The following is a 17,848-nucleotide window of genomic DNA, read 5'->3' as shown; positions in this document are numbered from 1 at the left end:
GAAAACCTGAGTACATAGTTACAGATTTCTAATGGCTGAGTCATGTGCATTGTTCCATTGAGGCAATGCTCTAAAATTTCTACATGCAAAGTATATATAGGCATGCACCTGGACAGAGGAAATAATGCACAACCCAGTCTAACTATATGATCATAGTTGTATTATTTGTGAAGCAGGAGTGGAATTCACATGATATCGAAATTTTTAATATCAGCAATATAGTTGTTTGACTTATGAACAGGGGAAATTGGATTCACCCTACATCTATCTTCAAGGAATGCCTCTGAAATCAATAGGGTCAGTTTATTTATTTATTTAATCACATCTGCATGGCCACCCATCTCACATAGTGACTCTGGGCTGCATACATAGTAACAATCAAAAACATATAAAACTGTTAAAACAACCAATTTCAATAAAAAACAAGATAAAACTAATAAAAAACAAAATGGCAGGAAAACATACAGAGGATGCATTCCATTAAGTGTCATATCACCATATAACAGGCTCCACTCTATCATAGGATCCCTAAGGTAGTTGACAACGCCTTGTTTTAAGGGCCTTCCTGAAGGCCAACAGGGTTGGGGCCGACCTCACCTTAAGATTTGTTGACCTTAAGAATAGTACAACTTTTCCTGACTAGTGCCTTCCAGATATGTCCTGGGATATATAAATATATAATTAAATATATATAAATGGATATAAATGCCAAGAACATGCTTGCTGTGGATTTTGAGAGTTGCTTTTTTAACACATTTAGAGGGTACCAGGTCAGGGGATAGTTGGCATAGACCAGTGTTGGCTGGGGAATTCTGGGAGTTGAAGTCCACTCATCTTAAAGTGGCCAAGTTTGGACAACACTGGCATAGACTATTGAAATCAATACAGATGTGTTCACTTGATACATTCTGTAACCACCCTACCATGCAGGCTCAAAATTCTGAGAGTTGGAGTCCCAACATATCTAAAATTGCAATAATTGGAGAAAAACTTACCTGGAGAAGGAGTATAAGACATAAGGCCAGGAAGACAGATACCATTTCTGCCCCATTCATGAGATTTGCCTTGTATCTTATTTGCCTTAAAGCTAATGTTCTGTGTTTTGGAGACATACAGTATATGAGAAAAATGCAAATAGTAAGGAATATTTCACCACGGTCAGACTGGACTAAAAGTCGCTTTGTTCATATGGCTGTCCCTATTGACTAGTCGTAATATTGGCATTATCCATGCCCAACTAATAGTTTCCATTAGTGTTCTAATAATGATGCATTCTCTGGTCCCTGCATGGCAAGATTGTGCTACCTTGTGGTTTAAAAACTAACCCTTTAATCCTGAGCCACTAATACATTGAGGAATCCAACAGAGAGGGGATAGATCTCTCTGCCCTACTTAGCAAGCATAGTGCTCTGGCATATATTCTGAGTGAGGAAATCTCAAAAGCTTTTAAAAGGCCAACATTTCAGTCACCAATTTCTGGTTTTATAACATCTGGGTTCAGGCTGGCTCTCACAATACCTGTTTCCTCTAAATTATTTTCCTGATAAGTTCTGCTTGCCTCATGCTTTCATTCTTTAATAATCCCCAGGATTTTAATATTTGGATCAATGCTGCTGTTGTTTGATATCCTTTATCAAGAATTTATGCTAAAAAAAAAAGCACTCCATTTGGTATTCAGCTTATGGAGTTCTTTCGTTCAGCTTGCTATAACTCCACCAGCTGATGAGGATGATACTTCCATTTTCACTGTGAGCCATCATTATATCACACCTTTCATGCAAAAGGAAGGAGACTACAGTAGTCTTGTCCAAGGGAAAGGTAATATGAGTGAAAGTCTAATATGTTAGTCTCCTTGAACCTAGCATCTTCCAGCCAGCATTTGTGGAAGTTATATTATGCAAACTATTCTTCAGGCTTAAAACAACTCTCCCCTTTGCTGTTTCTTCACTCCTTTTAACCACAGAGTTCCAGTCTGTCATCTGCGCTCTTGTTGAATCTCAGAAGGATAGTTAGAGATGGCCTTTGCCTTAATGACTTCAAGCAGAGATCCAGGTCAATGTAAAAAGCATTCACAGAAGGGCTCCTGTTTGAGACTCATAATGTTGCTCTTGTACATTAAAGGGTAATATGCAGGGTTAAAAGTGGCTACTGTGTAATGCACTCCCTAGAAAATTGCATTTGGTCTTCACTCTCTGCTTTACAAAGGACCACATCTCTGAAACTTGGCCTTCTAGATAGTCCATTCCATTTTATTAGGAATGCATTTATTTTTAATCATATCACTATTAATTTATTCTTGTATATTTGTTGTGTTGTTACCTGCCTTGAGTATCCTTGTTAAATGGAAAAATTAAGATACCCATCCTGCAAAGTCTTCAGAATTAGTAGGGTTTTTTTTTTCCTATTGAGCCTTTGGAGAGTAAGAGTGCTGACATTTTAATCTCACTTTGGTTGTTTATTCTTTAATTTAATTTAATTTATTTTGGTTGTTTTATTTTATTTATTTTATTTATGAATTTACTATTTTGGGTGTTGTTTTTAATGTAGTTGAAGTCTCCCAAATTCCTTGATTGGGAAAGCATATAAAATACTAAAATATATCAATATATATGAATAAAGGTAAACTCACCACTATCATCATCATTATCATCATCGATAGTAAATAACTTTCTCAAAATTCTCCTCTACAACTCTTGATATACTTGTTTCACTATCTGCCAGATCCCAAATGTTTGATCTTCAGTATCAACATCTTAGACTACCAATCAACCCCAGACATGATTTGACATAAAGTTATCAGTTTGACAAGACTTGACAGGTGACATGCTATCCATGTCAACATCTGACAAAAACTGAAAATAGTGGTGCTTATAAGATGGTAACCAACAGCTGACATGCAATAACAGTCAATACCTGACAGTAGCTAAAAGAACAAGTGAAATGAAACTGAGTAAATGGTATATTAGTTTTGGCCACCATATAAGTTAAAGCAATTCTGACATTAACATGTGACCTGGGGGGAAATGGACGCATTTTGAAATGTTGCAAATGTTTCTTCCAGCTGTAATGATACAGCAGCCATATTTTCCTCATAAATGCAATCAGGAGTCCTGATTTTTTTTTTTTTTTACATGTAAGTCTTTTTATCATTTGTAGTATCTTGTATCCTTACAAAATTTTCAGTTCAGGTTGTTACCTCAAGACTCTAAACTAGATTTGCAGTTGAAACTTTATTTTTATTGAGATCCTTATATTATAATGGTGTTATTCATTTCCAGAACACAACTAAGCTTCAGCAGCACATCCTGAAGGATCACACATATAGACTGAGGGGTTTCTGCAGGATGTTGCCAAAAAAGGCGAGATGGCAGCCACAGTGGTGCCGTTGAAGGTCTGATGTCCATAAAAAACAAGTGGAGTTTCAATTACACCTTTGTGGCTGTTACCTTGACTTCTTTTACCATATGCTGGGTCATCCCTGGATAAGGAAGAAGATTTTATCTGTGCTTAATTCTGGGACAAAATTGTTTGTCCTTCACATTGAATCTTAAGTCTGAAAAAAATCAGAAGACATTTCTGCCAAGGATTTCTCTCTGCTACTGCATATTTAACCTCAAAAGAAACTGCCAATGAATGCACATCAATTTCAAGCTACTTCACAGGAGGCTTGAATTAAGATACTACTTAGCAGCATCCAGCATGAATAATTTCCCAGTCACAAGCTGAATGACAGTCCAGGTTGGCAAGGTTAAAAAGTCTATGCAGTAGGAGGCCTAAATGAGGGAGTCATGGGGGCTGTACCATGTGCAATCTCCAACTTTGCTGGATCAAACATACACTTAAAGTGGGATGAAATGCTCAGTTTAATAATTGCAGTGCCCAAATTAAATGGTGCCTTGGTTATGTGGGAGCCACTTCTGCATAGACCAGTCCCACGCTGTTCCAATAATGTGGGTGACCCAAACGTTACTTAAAAGAGATAGGATGACTTCATGGTGGCTTCCTTTGCTACTATTGCTTTCCTCTGTTACTCACAGTGTGCAATGTCAGCATCCCTTGTTGTCTTCCCCTCCGTACTGGCTTCAACCTTGCATGGGTAATGTGTAAATCAATGCAAAATGAAACACAGTCCTAAAGCCACTGCTACAGTAGGACAATTAAAGTTCAAGTACACTATTCCTTCTGATGTAGCACTGTGTAGCAATTCATTCTCTCTTTCTCTCATCTATCTATCTATCTATCTATCTATCTATCTATCTATCTATCTATCTATCTATCATATTTCTCTCTCCCACATTTCATCCTCATCACAATTTTATGAGGTGCGTTAGTCTGAGATAGATTAGATCAGGTCGCTCCACAACCTCTCCTGACATCTTTGGATTATACCTACCAAAACGTCTAGCCAACATGGCATTGGAAGTTAATTAAAATGCAAGGAGTACATCTCCTCACCTCAAGATATATTCTGATTCAACATTATGAATTTTTATCAAGATGCCTTTTACACTGGAAATTTCCCAGCTTCATCTGTATTTCCCTGTTGGGATATTATCTCAGTATTATAAATAGAAAGGATGCTGTACCTGTGAATCCGGATTGATCAGCTGATTTCCTCAATATCATGATTTATTTCACTTGAGGAAAATCATATTTAAATACTGACCAGGCATCCTGATTGTTATTTCATAATATATGATAAGACTACAGCAGGGGTGGGATGGCTGTTGCAGGCAAAATAATTCTTCCTTGTATAGAATTTTTGGCTTCTCCCATGACGACAGCCCTCAGATTCTTGCTTAGTAACAAGCAATTTTCCTTCTTTCTCTTGAGTCCTCACAACAGAAGTGTCACCCACGTAGAAACCAGCTCATCCCCCACAAATAAGTTTCCTATAAGTCTCACATATCAAGAATTCTCTTACTGCTTGTGTGTATGCATGTGTAAGGAAAAAAACGTATGGTATCATTTCTGTGGTTTTGAAGTCCATGAATCCATTTGTAGATACTGACATGTATATTATTAAAACAAATATGTTATTTAGGGCTCTCGTATCTTGGCTGAAAAAATCCAATGGATCACTAGATTGAAGGAAAGAGTTACCATTTTCTATATCTCTCTGCTGCCATCTCATAGCCATGTGGATTTTTACATCCAGGTATGATAGCTCTGTTATTGGTGTGAATTTTCTATATGTTTCAGGCCTTTGATTTGATGTAATATCAAATTGGATTAAACAGTGTCCAGACACAAAACTGATTAACAGAGCAATTTGATATACTTCTATTCAGAACTAAGTTCAGTTGAGTTTAATGAGCTTATTTCCAGGAAAGTGAATATATCACTGCAGACAACCTATTAGTGAATCTATTCAGGGTGATCATAGTGAGAAACAGCTCTGCTTCAATAGAATCCTTCTCTCCATCTGCCTTCCAGGTTGTTGTGATTATCAGGCAAAATCAATCCATTGGAAGCTGAAGGCCTCTTCGCTGAAAATTATGAACTGCAATCTACTATGCTGATCCAGGGTGGTTTGGTAGATAGATTAAAAAAAAAAAAAAATTACCAGTCTAGGACTATGAGAAACTGACTTGTTTAAAAACCTTCAGTAAGCTTTCAGGCCAAAGGGAGGACTGGAACCTGGGTCTTCCTGGTCCTAATCTAGCACCTTAGCCATACACCACACTGGTCTCACCTTTCAGGTATGTTAGGAAAATAACAATTTTGTGTTTTTGTCACTGCTTGTAGGTTGTTCTTAGTATGTTTTTCTGCCTTTTATATTTTTAATGACTCCATTTTTGGTGGTGTGTGTGTAGCATTTCTGAAATGTTATCTGATTTTTATCAAACAAAGCAAATTATAATCGTGTATGGAATTTAATGAGAATCAGTAATAACCACTAAATCAGAAATAACAGCAAATTGCATTTTGGCTCTGCATTGAACTAGAAAGCTGTTTTCTGAATCAATCCAATTTGAAGCAAGTAGAATTATCCTTTCATTTGAAGTTCAATTCAAAATTCAACAATTCAATTTAACCAATTTAACTAAAGTTCACTTTAACTAGTTAACTAACTAAAATTGAAATCCTTAAGAAATGCATTTTTTTTTTAAAAAGGACTTGATAGAAAAATAATCTTCCAATAAAGAATTTCCTTTGGGCTGGATGGCATTTTTTGATAATAAAAAATAAGAAATCGTGGTCCTAGTTGCTTTAGTAACAGCTCTCAAGACATACGGAGAGATAGCTTGATACCTCCTTTGAGCGTGGATAGTGAAAGTACCTTACTTCCTTATTTAACTCCCCACCCCACCACCCTGTTAATATAGCTAATATATATAGATAATTGAAACAATTTTAAAGGCTTTGCTAGCTGAGAGGCATTTGCTGCAATCCTAACTTACTAACCACATTTTGTTAGAATGGGGTTGATATAATATAGATTTGTGTCCAGAATCCTACTAAACTAAATAGACATACAGTATGTACATGTGAAAATGTGGGTTAAATTTTCATTAATAAACAATAATTATGCACATCAAGTTCTATTAAAAGGAGTTAATAAAAGTCAAATGTTTCACTAGACACTTAAGTCTCAGTATTTTCCATAAAGCCCAAACCTTACATTTTCTCCATCTTGCCTGGAGAAGCCAGCTGACTAGAAAGTCTGGACTGTGGGCCTGCCCTTATGAAACCCAGTATCCGTTGGACTGAGCTCTGGACTCTCCTTCCCACTCTGCTGGGACAGCTGGCTTATTCAGGCACAGTGGGAAAAATTGAGGTTTTGGCATAGCTCAACAGTGTATAAAAATTTAACAACTGTTCTCATATGTTGCCCCAAACTGGCTAGATAATAACCCTAGTAGTGCCTTCTAAAGGGGTGGGTAGATAAAACCTGCCAAAGGTCAGACCAATTTGTGGGGTGGGGTTGCATGAGTGGTTGCATGCAGGCAATGTAAGATATTTTTCATTTATACATAAGCTCCCAGTTACAGTACTAATTTTCTTTCTGCCATTCTTCCTGATCAGTTGAAAAGGCTCCAGAGTTGGCTGGGCAAATTCAGCCTTAATCAAAGAACCAAAGGGCGGGGGGGGGGGGCGGGGGGGAGGTTTCTAAAAGGTTTGAACAATGTGGGTTAATTTTCAGGCACTCTGGTTCTAGCCATTTCATCTCTACTCCATTTGCTTCCCAACCAGTAATGTGCTGGTAAGAACTTAAGAACTGGCTCCATTGCTGCTGCCACACTGCATTGCTAACCTTGGAACAGCTGATCAGCGCACTAGGTATTGTAGCTCAGCTCTGCTCTTAGCTGGCTCAAAAATTCCTGAAAATTTAACAATTGGCTCTCACAAGCTGGTACAAGCCAGCTTCAGTGCAGCAGCACTCTCAACCTACTTTAAAGCAGAGATGCTCTACAGCAGTGTTTTTCAATCTTAGCAACTTTAAGATATGTGGACTTCAACCCCCAGAATTCCCCAGCCACATGCTCGAAGGCAGTGATGGCAAACCTGTGACATGTGTGTCAAAGGTGACACACCACAACATTTTGGGTGACATGTCAGCATTCACCAACACCTGACAACAACTGTTCTCCCTGTTTGAATTACCAAAGAAACTGAGTTTGTTTCACTCGTATTTTGTTTTTTAATTATTTGACATTTCTTTATATAATACATGGCACCACACATGATTGGATTGTATTTTTTTTAAAATAAATGACTATGTAAAGAATTGTTTCTCTTTTCTTCGGGGTGGGGGGGGGGTGGGAGGTGACAGGCCAGCAGAATTAAGTTATCCATTTTCTGAATTTTTGACATGCCAAGCCCAAAAGGTTCGCCATCACTGCTCTGGAGACTTTTCTAGAGACTAAGGGCTATCCATGAAGCCACCAGAACAGAACTTGACTTTCTTTCTAACATTTTCTTCATGACAATAGTGGCAGACTACATCGGAGTTCTGCATGCATGAGTATTTGGCTTTTCAGGAGCTAGTATGATTTTCTTTTAGTATTGATCATTGTCTCCTTCTAGAAACAGAAAGGGAAAAAAACAGATGGTATTTATATAAGTGTGGTAGATGGAGGAAGACTGGACTAGCCTTTGATTCTTTCATAGTACTGAGGTCCATCTCTAATATTTACTGACTCTGCAATCTATACAAAAATGCTGAAAAATATTTACGCAAAGCCACCCACTATAACTTTGGCTCATAAGGAAGGAAGTTATAAAAAGGTATGTTCCCTTTCCTTGACCCTGAAAGCATTCCTCTCTGAGCACTTATAGTCCCCCTTACACAAAGTGTGCACATTTCTGTATCAGAGGGACAGGCAGGGTGATGCTTAAGGCCCCCCCACCTTCTCTTGATGGCATTCAAATAACACATCTCTGAGCAATGGTGGTGGTGTATAATTTAGAAGCTATAAATAGATAGATGTTATTAAGAGGGGGGAAAAAAACTTTGTACACATATTCACACCATCCTGCCTCCCCTCTGGCCTTTTCCAAATGTATGAAGAACCACTGGGGGTGAGGATTGGGGTATAATTTTTCAATCCGTATATACTGTGTCCTTCTCCTTCCTAGACTGTTTTCCATTTTCTCTTCCTCAATCTGGGCCTGCTCAATTTTGTCTTCTTCAGCATGTGCTTTCTGTCTTCTCCAAACCATCTGTAACTCCTACATGTTTTTACTCCTCCCATTTGCTTCCTGCCTGTCTGTCTTCCACCTTCTGTCTTTTGAGATTTTCACTGGATGTTTGCGAAGCTCTTATGTATATGTATAGAAAGGAGAGGGGAAAACAAACGAACAATAAATGCACCCAGCAGAAATTTGCTTTGGTAGACAAGGGACATGGAACAATTAAAGAAAAATGCTTGGAAATTTGGAAAAGAAGAGAGTCCAAATTCTTTTGGGGATATTTAGTTCAGATGAAAACAGAATTTTTGTCTCTTTCATAGCTATAATGAGAAACAATTTCAGGAGGTGTGACTTCTGTCAACCTTCTGTCTCTGGACAGCTATTCAAGGTCCAAGAGTTCAGTCCAGCATTATGTTTGTTAATTTATTTTTTAATCCAAATCATAGCTTGGGTGTGGAACGTTTAATACAGAGTTTTGAGAAGAGAAGAGAAGGTGTTAACAGTTTCCCTTCATTGTATTAATATTTGTTATTGTTACAAAAAATAGCACACAATTCTTTACAGGAGGGGTAGGCAACAATTTTTCACTCTGCTCACAAAGACCACAGCCAATAATATTGTGATGCTGTAGGAGTGGGCAAGCCCAACATTTTTGGAGGTTTTGGGGAGGTTTTTAGGGTAAAAAATAATGCCACAAGATTTTGCCCCTTATAAAACTCCAAAGTGGCCCAGTTTTGAGGGCACAGGATTTTCAAGGATTAAGACACTTATTATTGCCTCATAAAACTTCCCCCAAATCACAATAAATATTCAGAAAGGACTGAAACTGTTGGCCCTGTCCATGCTATGGGTTCTGGGGCTGTAATTAGTGTTCTGAAGATCCCTGTGATTTATGGGTAACAGATTTCCAAATCTTACTTTAGGGCATATTTATCTGAGCAACTCTTAAGGCCCCAAGGCCCCATTACAAGATGGTCATTGGCATCTTAAAAACCACGCATGCATGTTGATATTTCCCACGTAGCACAGATGGACAAATTATTCCATCCAGACATACAAGTAAAGTGGGAACTAGCATTCCTCAGGAAGGTTGTTGGAATGAAAAGGGAAGCCACTATAATTCTGTTTCTTCCTAGCAATGAAGCAATCTGAAATAGCATCACTATGACAGAGAAGAAAGCTTTGTGGCTTCCTCCTCCCCGCCCCCCCTCCCCCCCCAGGCAACCTGACTTCAGATCTGTGGCTTCATATTGCCATTTGGTAGCAAGAATTTGATCATCGTTCTACACCCGCTGGATCATCACACTTGGAGAACTTTTCCTGGAGGCCAATTGATCAAGGTTAGCATCCAGACAGAGGAGAATAGATCACTGGTGTATCATTGGTGATAGATCAAGAAACCAACTATGCCAACCAATAAGATGTATTGATCAGATACTAGAGACAAACAACAGGACTGTTATGCCTACTGTTCCTAAACTTCAGTAGACAAACCTTCTATGAGTTTTCTAATTCTTTTCAAAAATCCTTACACTCATCATTTTTTTTATAAAAGGTAGCAATCAAATAATAAACATTAATTTTATATCAAAGCACTTACCTTTGTTTGCTTGTACTTTACAGTCAAGATGCTGTATAGGATTCCACTGAGTGTTATTATTCTAAAAGGGAATGAATTCTCTCTGTTCATTCTCTCCAACTATATATCAGCCTTTGGACTAATAAGTATGAACAGCATGGGGAAAAAAAAAGAACAAGGAGGAGCTCCAGCAGTAGCACTAGCACCAATTTGTGCCCCCCACTGAGTTTACATAAACACATATAAAAAATAAGGGTCCTCTCAAATAGTCATTAGTATCCTTCTAACATTTATTGCCTTGCCCACTTTTACCTAGTTGGTGTTCTCAGCAGCTTTCCTCTTAATTACAAGGGTGAAATGGTCCTATCATGAACTTAATGGGGAGCAGAAATGCACTCTCAAAGAGAAGGTTAATGATGTACTGCCTTTATTTGGCAAGCACAGGTAGAGACACCAAAAGGATCATGGAGTTACCATAATTAGGAAGCTGAAGAGAAACAACCATCACAAAGGCCACCAGCTTTGATTACTCTGCAGTAAAGAAAACTGCCCCCTTCTCCAAATGGGTCATCACAGCTGTCACAATTTTTAACATCACCGAAACATAAAATTCTGAGAAACATCCTCATTTATTAAAAAATCAATAATAACAGTATCAACATTCATTTTTACCACTGAATGTGTTTTCATACAGGTCCTGTTTTTTATACACTTCAAACAACTGAGACAGGCTTCTTGCCAATAAACATCTATAAGCTTTCAGTTTGAAGAAGACCTGTCAAATAAGAAAAAAATATATTTAATATGACAAACATCATATGCAGCTATTTTTCTACATTAAAAGGAAACTTCTGACCCTCCCCCTTACTCTTTTTGAACATTATTGCTAGTAAATAAGCAATTTTAAAATGTTGAACAAAATTAATTGTCCCACAGATGCTCACAAGTATAGTCCCATTGGAGAGGAAAGCCTGTTGTCCAACCCCTTTTGGAAAAAAAAAAATCTCTTCTGCATCTGAATAGTGAAAATTTTCTCCCCACACTCCTGAGATGTACACTGAAGAGCAGGAGCGGGATCAAAGATTATGACGTTTTTCAAGTTTTCTGCATTCTGTATGCCTTTCAATCTGCTCCCTTTGCATTTTCCTCTCTTTTCTCAAGAAGTGTGTTTGAATTTTCTGCCCAGGAAGAGGCAACCCTCTATGGAAAACAGATGAGAAATCATGTAAGTTAACAAGAAGAGAGGAGTTAGTGAGAGGAGAAGGAAACAGAAGAGCTTATGGACAATGGTTATGGACAACGGTGAAGCTCAATGGGTTGAATGTGTAACTAGACAGTTAGAACAGAATGAAGAAAGTAGATAGGCTGGTCAGAAGAAGATCAAGCTAATCTCACTCAGCTCTTGCAAGGCTGTAGCCCGTTGGCTCATTCTGGAGCAGAAGACCCATTAATGTTGTTAAACAAGTTTGCATGATAGAGAAATGCATCCAAATGAGGCAGGAGGTGATCAGTAGAAGAAAATGGAGCACTAGGTTAACTGTTTTTATTATTATTATTTCAAGAATTCTGGTGCTTGAGCAGAATGCCTCTAAGAACTTCAGAAAGGAATGTATTCCTGGGTGATGTTCACTATAAAGAATGATGTCTTGAAGGCTATACAGAAAGCAGAAAAGAATATTCCAGAAAACTCAGCTTCTAAATCACTGACGGTTCCTGTATAATGCACACTTAGAGGATTCCTGCTTCATACAATCTGCCCTATGAGAGATTTTTCCTCTAGAAGGTTCTATGAACTGCTTCATCAGAAAATCACCTGTCCACTCCCTCTGCTGCCTTTGTTATAGATAAACTCTGCGTCTTAAAGCACTTAGCAAAAGAAGGATGGGTTAAAGATGGTCCTGAGATTTCCACCTAAGAGGTTAGGGCCAGACAAAAAAATGTACATCTGTGTGTGTGTGTGAAAAAGAGAGAGAGAGAGAGAATACTCACCCACACACATAATGAATTCCATGTGTGCAGAAGCAAGGGGAAGTGGTGATTCACACAGGCAACACTTCCGAAGTCAAGCACATACATTTGAAGGAAGCGACAGTTTGTCAATCAAAGAGAGTCCTCATAGACCTGAATAAAAAGCAGAAACCAGTCACATAAACTTCTGTTTTGCTTTTATTCAGGCTCATGAAATTTATAGCAATTGGCTGTGATATCTGTTTTTGGCCAGCATACACAAACTCTTCAGTACAGTAAGAGCAGTATCATATTTATCATTCCCAAGAGGAAGGAAAGTTATATACACATTTCCTTTTTGTTTCAAGACAGTGGAGAAGCAATAAATATTTTCTTCCTCCAGAAGCTCTTTTTCTGTCATGAAACACAAGTACATCCTTGTTAAACATCTGGATCTTGAACTTTGAAGTAAATGTCTTTTATGGAAGAAAACATTTTTGGTGAGAATGTCATGCTAGGTGAGTAAAACCACACAGAGAAACATGGAATTATATTTATTCTAAAAATACAGTTTGAACAGAGAGATCCTGTAATGGAGTTCTAAAAAAAGAAAATGTACCTCCCCAAATTTACCTCTCACCTTAAAATTGTATTGTACATCCTGTTCCAACATTTAACCCCAAGCCCCAAGGAAGTATTCATTGCTTAATACTTAATATTTTTAATACTATTTGAACTCTTTTCAAAGGTTACAAAATGTACAGGTTTTTCTTCATCAGGAAAAAAAAAAGAGTTGGAGGATGGGCAGAATGAAGGTAAGGTTGTATTGATAGTCATATAATTAACTTTACAGGGTCAGACTATTAAGATTGAATGTGGAAGAAGCCTACAGACATTCCAGTAGACTCTACTGGTGTTGTGATGGATTCTGGTTGTCCAAGGACTGCTGGAAGGAGGAATTAAATAACTGTTGATTCAGCATTTTATGGATACAGAATTCAGGTGTTGCTTGAACCTGCCTCCATCCATCACTGAAACACATACATCCTTAATAGGTAGAAAATAAAACTGGAGAAAAATATACACATTTTAATGTGAACAAGACTGTTTTTGATGGTTCTTACATTTTAAAAAAGTAAATAGAAATCACATGTGGTAGCTTGACCTAGTGGATCCTGAAGATAAGAGAAAATAAGTCCCATATGCAGGTGTAATAAAATCATTGCAGTTTAAGATCTTGCAAATGAAGAGCCATATTTTGTATTTTCCAAAACCTCCTAAAGCAAAAAGCAGTCACTCTGAATTTTAAGCGACTACTATTCCCCCTCCTCTTTCTGTTTATAATTTTTTAAAAAAACCAATTTTGAATAATGTTAGTTGATTTCATTTGGTTCTAATGTAAGCATGAGTCAATCAAATCAGTTTCAAACAGCAACAAGACTACAGAGCCACATGAGAGGAAAAAAGGGTGAACAACAGCAGTTAAATGGAGCTAAGTAGTATCTAAAAAAGCCAAGTTTGCTGTTTGTCAAAAAGCTAATAGTGATTGTACACACTGATCTCAAAAACTAATAGTAGCACTTGGAATTAAGCGGGAAACAGAGAACTAATGCTGGGATGCTGTGAACGGGCCTGATGCGTTAGGAACCAACTGAAACTTGCAAATGCTTTCCAGAGGCAATCTAACATTGCCTGATACATGTTAATAATAATCAAATGTGGATGTATGGATGGGTGAGAATCTCACTCTTATCATTCCCTCACCTGGGATAGGGATCCTAGGGCCTTTCAGATATTGCTGAGGCCACAATTCCCAGCAGCCTCAGTTAGCATGATTCAAGGGAAGGAATGCTGGGAACTGGAGTTAAGTAACAGGTCTGTGCAAAGTGGCCATACTTCAGTGAAACACTTTGCACTACAGAAGTGATGCTGTTTGTCTCATCAAGTCACGATGATGTGATTCACCTCCCTGAGATGTTTTGTGTCACTGCTGGACCCCATCCATGCTTCCCAAAATACCTGGGAAACTTTGGAAAGGACTTCTATGTATGCGTTGCCCATGCACAGAAACCTTTTCCGGCTCCTGGATGTGGCAAAGGTACGCTCAGAAGCACTGCAAAGGGAAGCAAGGCAGGAGCTTCACCCGGCTTTTCAGAGATGGAGGAGAGGGCCTCAAAGCTGCTTTGAAGGGGTGCTTGGCTCCAATCATCATTGCATCAAAGCCCCTCTCCTTTGAAGCTTTCTGCTCAGCCATACCTAATGGTGCCACAGGTTCTCTACCTGTGGTCTAAGGTGCAACAGGCGTGCTTCTTTTAGTTAAAAATGGTAAGCCTTGCTTGACCTGAATTTGTGGCTCAGTTGCCTGGCACAGATCTTAGCAGCAATTGTAGCACCTTTGCCTTGGCACCCGCTTGCAACTTTTCAGTGAGAATACAAAAGCCTTTCACTGCGTGGACTGGGATGCTGGAGAATCCTTCGTTCCAGCCAGTGACACACAGGTCCTTGAAACAAGACGTGTGCTGCCTTGAAGAAGATAGGGACTATTTCTCATCCTTTTTACCTGCCAGCTGATAAATGCAAACGTGTATCAAAGCAGTTTGAAGCCAAATGTGAATGTGTTCATTGATTACTGCAAATTTTGCCAGCACGAGCAGAAATGAACAAAAAAGATACTGCAGCCAGCTCCTGTTCTGAGGAGTCCAGTGTGACTAGCTTGAATGTATGGTAGATGAGATAAGAAAAAGGCAATGTGCAATTGCTTGCTTGCTTGTTTTTTTATCTGAACTTGAGTACTGCAAAAAGAAAAGCAAACAATACAGAAAACAGAACAAAAAAATATATGTAATTGTTGCTGCCCAAATTGAGACACTCTGACAGAAGACAAAAGAATGAGCTGGCACAAGTCAAATTGTGGCAAAATTCAAATTGTGGTTCTTCTGTGCAGAGTGCCAGTGAAAATGCAGACCGCAGCGAAGACAATGAACATAAAGCTATAGATCTAGTACATTGAAACATCAGCTAGGATTGGCTGGTGTGGGTCTTCCAGGCTGTGTGGCCGTGTTCTGGAAGTTTTGTTTCCTAACGTTTTGCCAGCACCTGTGACCGGCATCTTCAGAGTGCAGGAGCACAGACAGGAGCAGTTCTCTCTGTGCCCAGGGTGATGTGACCCTTTTGTGGGTATGTATAGAGATCTGGGGGGGGGGGAAAAGGGGGGATTTGGGGTGTGGGGGGGGTTGGGTTACTGAGTGGCTGCTTGTTTTGGTGTCTGAATCTGTGTGTATCTTCCTGGGGATTAGGCAGGGTTTTTTCTTCTATTGATTTGTTAACGAGGGGCTGCTGCGGGTGATTAGCAAGTTCATTGTATGAACTGTTCACATGTCCTGGTGGTTGAGCTGAGTTCGTTGACCTTTTGCAGGCTGTATTTTTCAGGATTGGCAGCCAGGTTTTGTTGATTTTTAGACTCTCCTCTTTTTTATTGAAACTGTGCTGGTGTTTGTGAATCTCAATGGCTTCCCGGTATAGCCTGGTATAGTGGCTGTTGGTGTTGTCCAGTATCTCTGTGTTTTCAAATAGGATTTTGTGTCCAGTGTGCTTGAGAGCATGTTCAGCTACTGCAGATTTTTCTGGTTGCTGTAGTCTGCAGTGTCTTTCGTGTTCTTTTATCCTGGTCTGGATGCTGCGTTTTGTGGTCCCGATGTATACTTGCCCGCAGCTGCATGGTATGCGGTATACTTCTGCGGCGGTGAGGGGATCCCTTTTGTCTTTTGCTGATTTTAGCACTTCTTGTACTTTTCTGGTGGGTCTGAAGATTGTTTGGAAATTGTGTTTTTCCATCAGTTTTCCCATGAGGTCTGTGACCCCTTTGATGTAGGGCAGAAATACTTTGTTGGTGGGTGGCTGTTTTTCTTCTTCAGTCGCATGTTGTTTTCTTGGTTTGATGGCTCTTTTTATTTCATTCTTGGAGTAGCCATTCGCTTGTAGGACCCAATTAAGGGCCACATCACCCTGGGCACAGAGAGAACTGCTCCTGTCTGTGCTCCTGCACTTTGAAGATGCCGGTCACAGGTGCTGGCGAAACGTTAGGAAACAAAACTTCCAGAACACGGCCACACAGCCTGGAAGACCCACACCAGCCATCGTATGCCGGCTGTGAAAGCCTTTGACAATACATCAGCTAGGATTATTATGATAATAACAGTAACAATAACTTTATAACAATAACAGCACCTTACATCTCATTTCCTTAAATGTCCTGCAAAGGCAGTTCTTTGCAGTGGCTGAAACACACACACACACACACACACACACACACACACATACACTCACACAGAGGGACTTTGGCAAAATATGTCATAGCAACCAGGAAAAATAGCAAGTATGCACAATCGAAGTGCCAGATGTTACAGTTCAGAATGCAAACAGATTATCCCGCTCATATTACAGGGCACATGTTTGTGCATGTATGTACACACTGTTAACTTTTGCCACAGTCTCAGGAACGTTGCAGACTAGGGGACTGCTACTGAGGCACTGTCTCAGTAGCCTTCTTATCAAATCTATTTACATTTCCTTAGAAATGTGTTGCTTATTATGCCTGTCTATGGTTAGCCAGCCTGCCTGCTTGTACCAGTAGATTTTAGAGTACTTATTGCACAAATTCTACATTGTCTTTTAAAATAATTCTGTCTTTGTCAAGGACTTAGTTGCTGCATCACATTTCTTGGTCATTAGTGGACATGTTGCTTCTCCATAGACAAACATCATTGTACCCTCTTAGCTGTGAGGAGAACTTTGGGCTTGTTTAAAAATCAGGATCACAACTAGATGGCAACCTAGTGTTGGGAATGTAAAATGGGTGAGAGGATACTTCCTGTACGATATCAGCTTATCTCATGGTTGCTCAGTTTTGGTTTAATATCCATACATTTATTAATACAGTTACTAAGATTTAAAGAAGTGAATTTTTCATTTGGAATTTATTACATGAAGAATTATAGATTTACTAAGCATGTGGTAAAGCACAAAGGTTATTCTTTGATGTTGGAAAGTGTCCAGGTTGCCCTCAGATGCCTGCAGTAATTCTTGCCGGAACCGAGTGTGCTCACAGGAAATCTAGAACTTGACTTGAATATATAAAATTCCTTTATCGCAGGCCCAGCAATCGAAATGAAATGAAGAGCAGCTTCCAGCAAGCTTATGACTCCAGTCTGATGCACAGAGCAGGGTTAAATCATGGGTTTTTTTCCTCCACTTGTACGCTGCAAAGGACTGGTAGCCCTCTTTTCTCAGGCTGCTGTGGCATGGCCATCTGTCAAGGCATCCTTGTTCCCAGCCTTCCCTCTTCCTACTTTGCTAATCTCAAACCTAATAGGAGGGCAGTGTGACCCCAGCATTACAATCATAGGTTGATGATATGTGTTCACCTTCCCTTTATGAATTCTCTGGGGAAAAAATGGGTCAATATTATTTCCCATGGGCAAGATTTAACAGTCTACTTTAGAGTTGTGCTAATTTTTTTTATGAACTATAATACTGGGATTTGAGTTTTTATTTGGACTTTTTCCCTGTGTTTTTCTATTTGGCATTAGGCAGTCTTTTGCCTATTAATTTATTTATTTTTCATTCATTCAATCTATATAGCTGCCCTTCTCACATATGTGACTCTGGGTGGCTTGCAACAGTTAA

This window comes from Python bivittatus, unplaced genomic scaffold (assembly GCF_059951505.1).
Source record: "Python bivittatus isolate LINGU-HERP-01145 unplaced genomic scaffold, Pbiv_v1 ctg000330_np1212, whole genome shotgun sequence".
In the NCBI taxonomy this organism is placed as follows: domain Eukaryota; kingdom Metazoa; phylum Chordata; class Lepidosauria; order Squamata; family Pythonidae; genus Python; species Python bivittatus.
Note: the sequence above shows the minus strand (reverse complement) of the source record.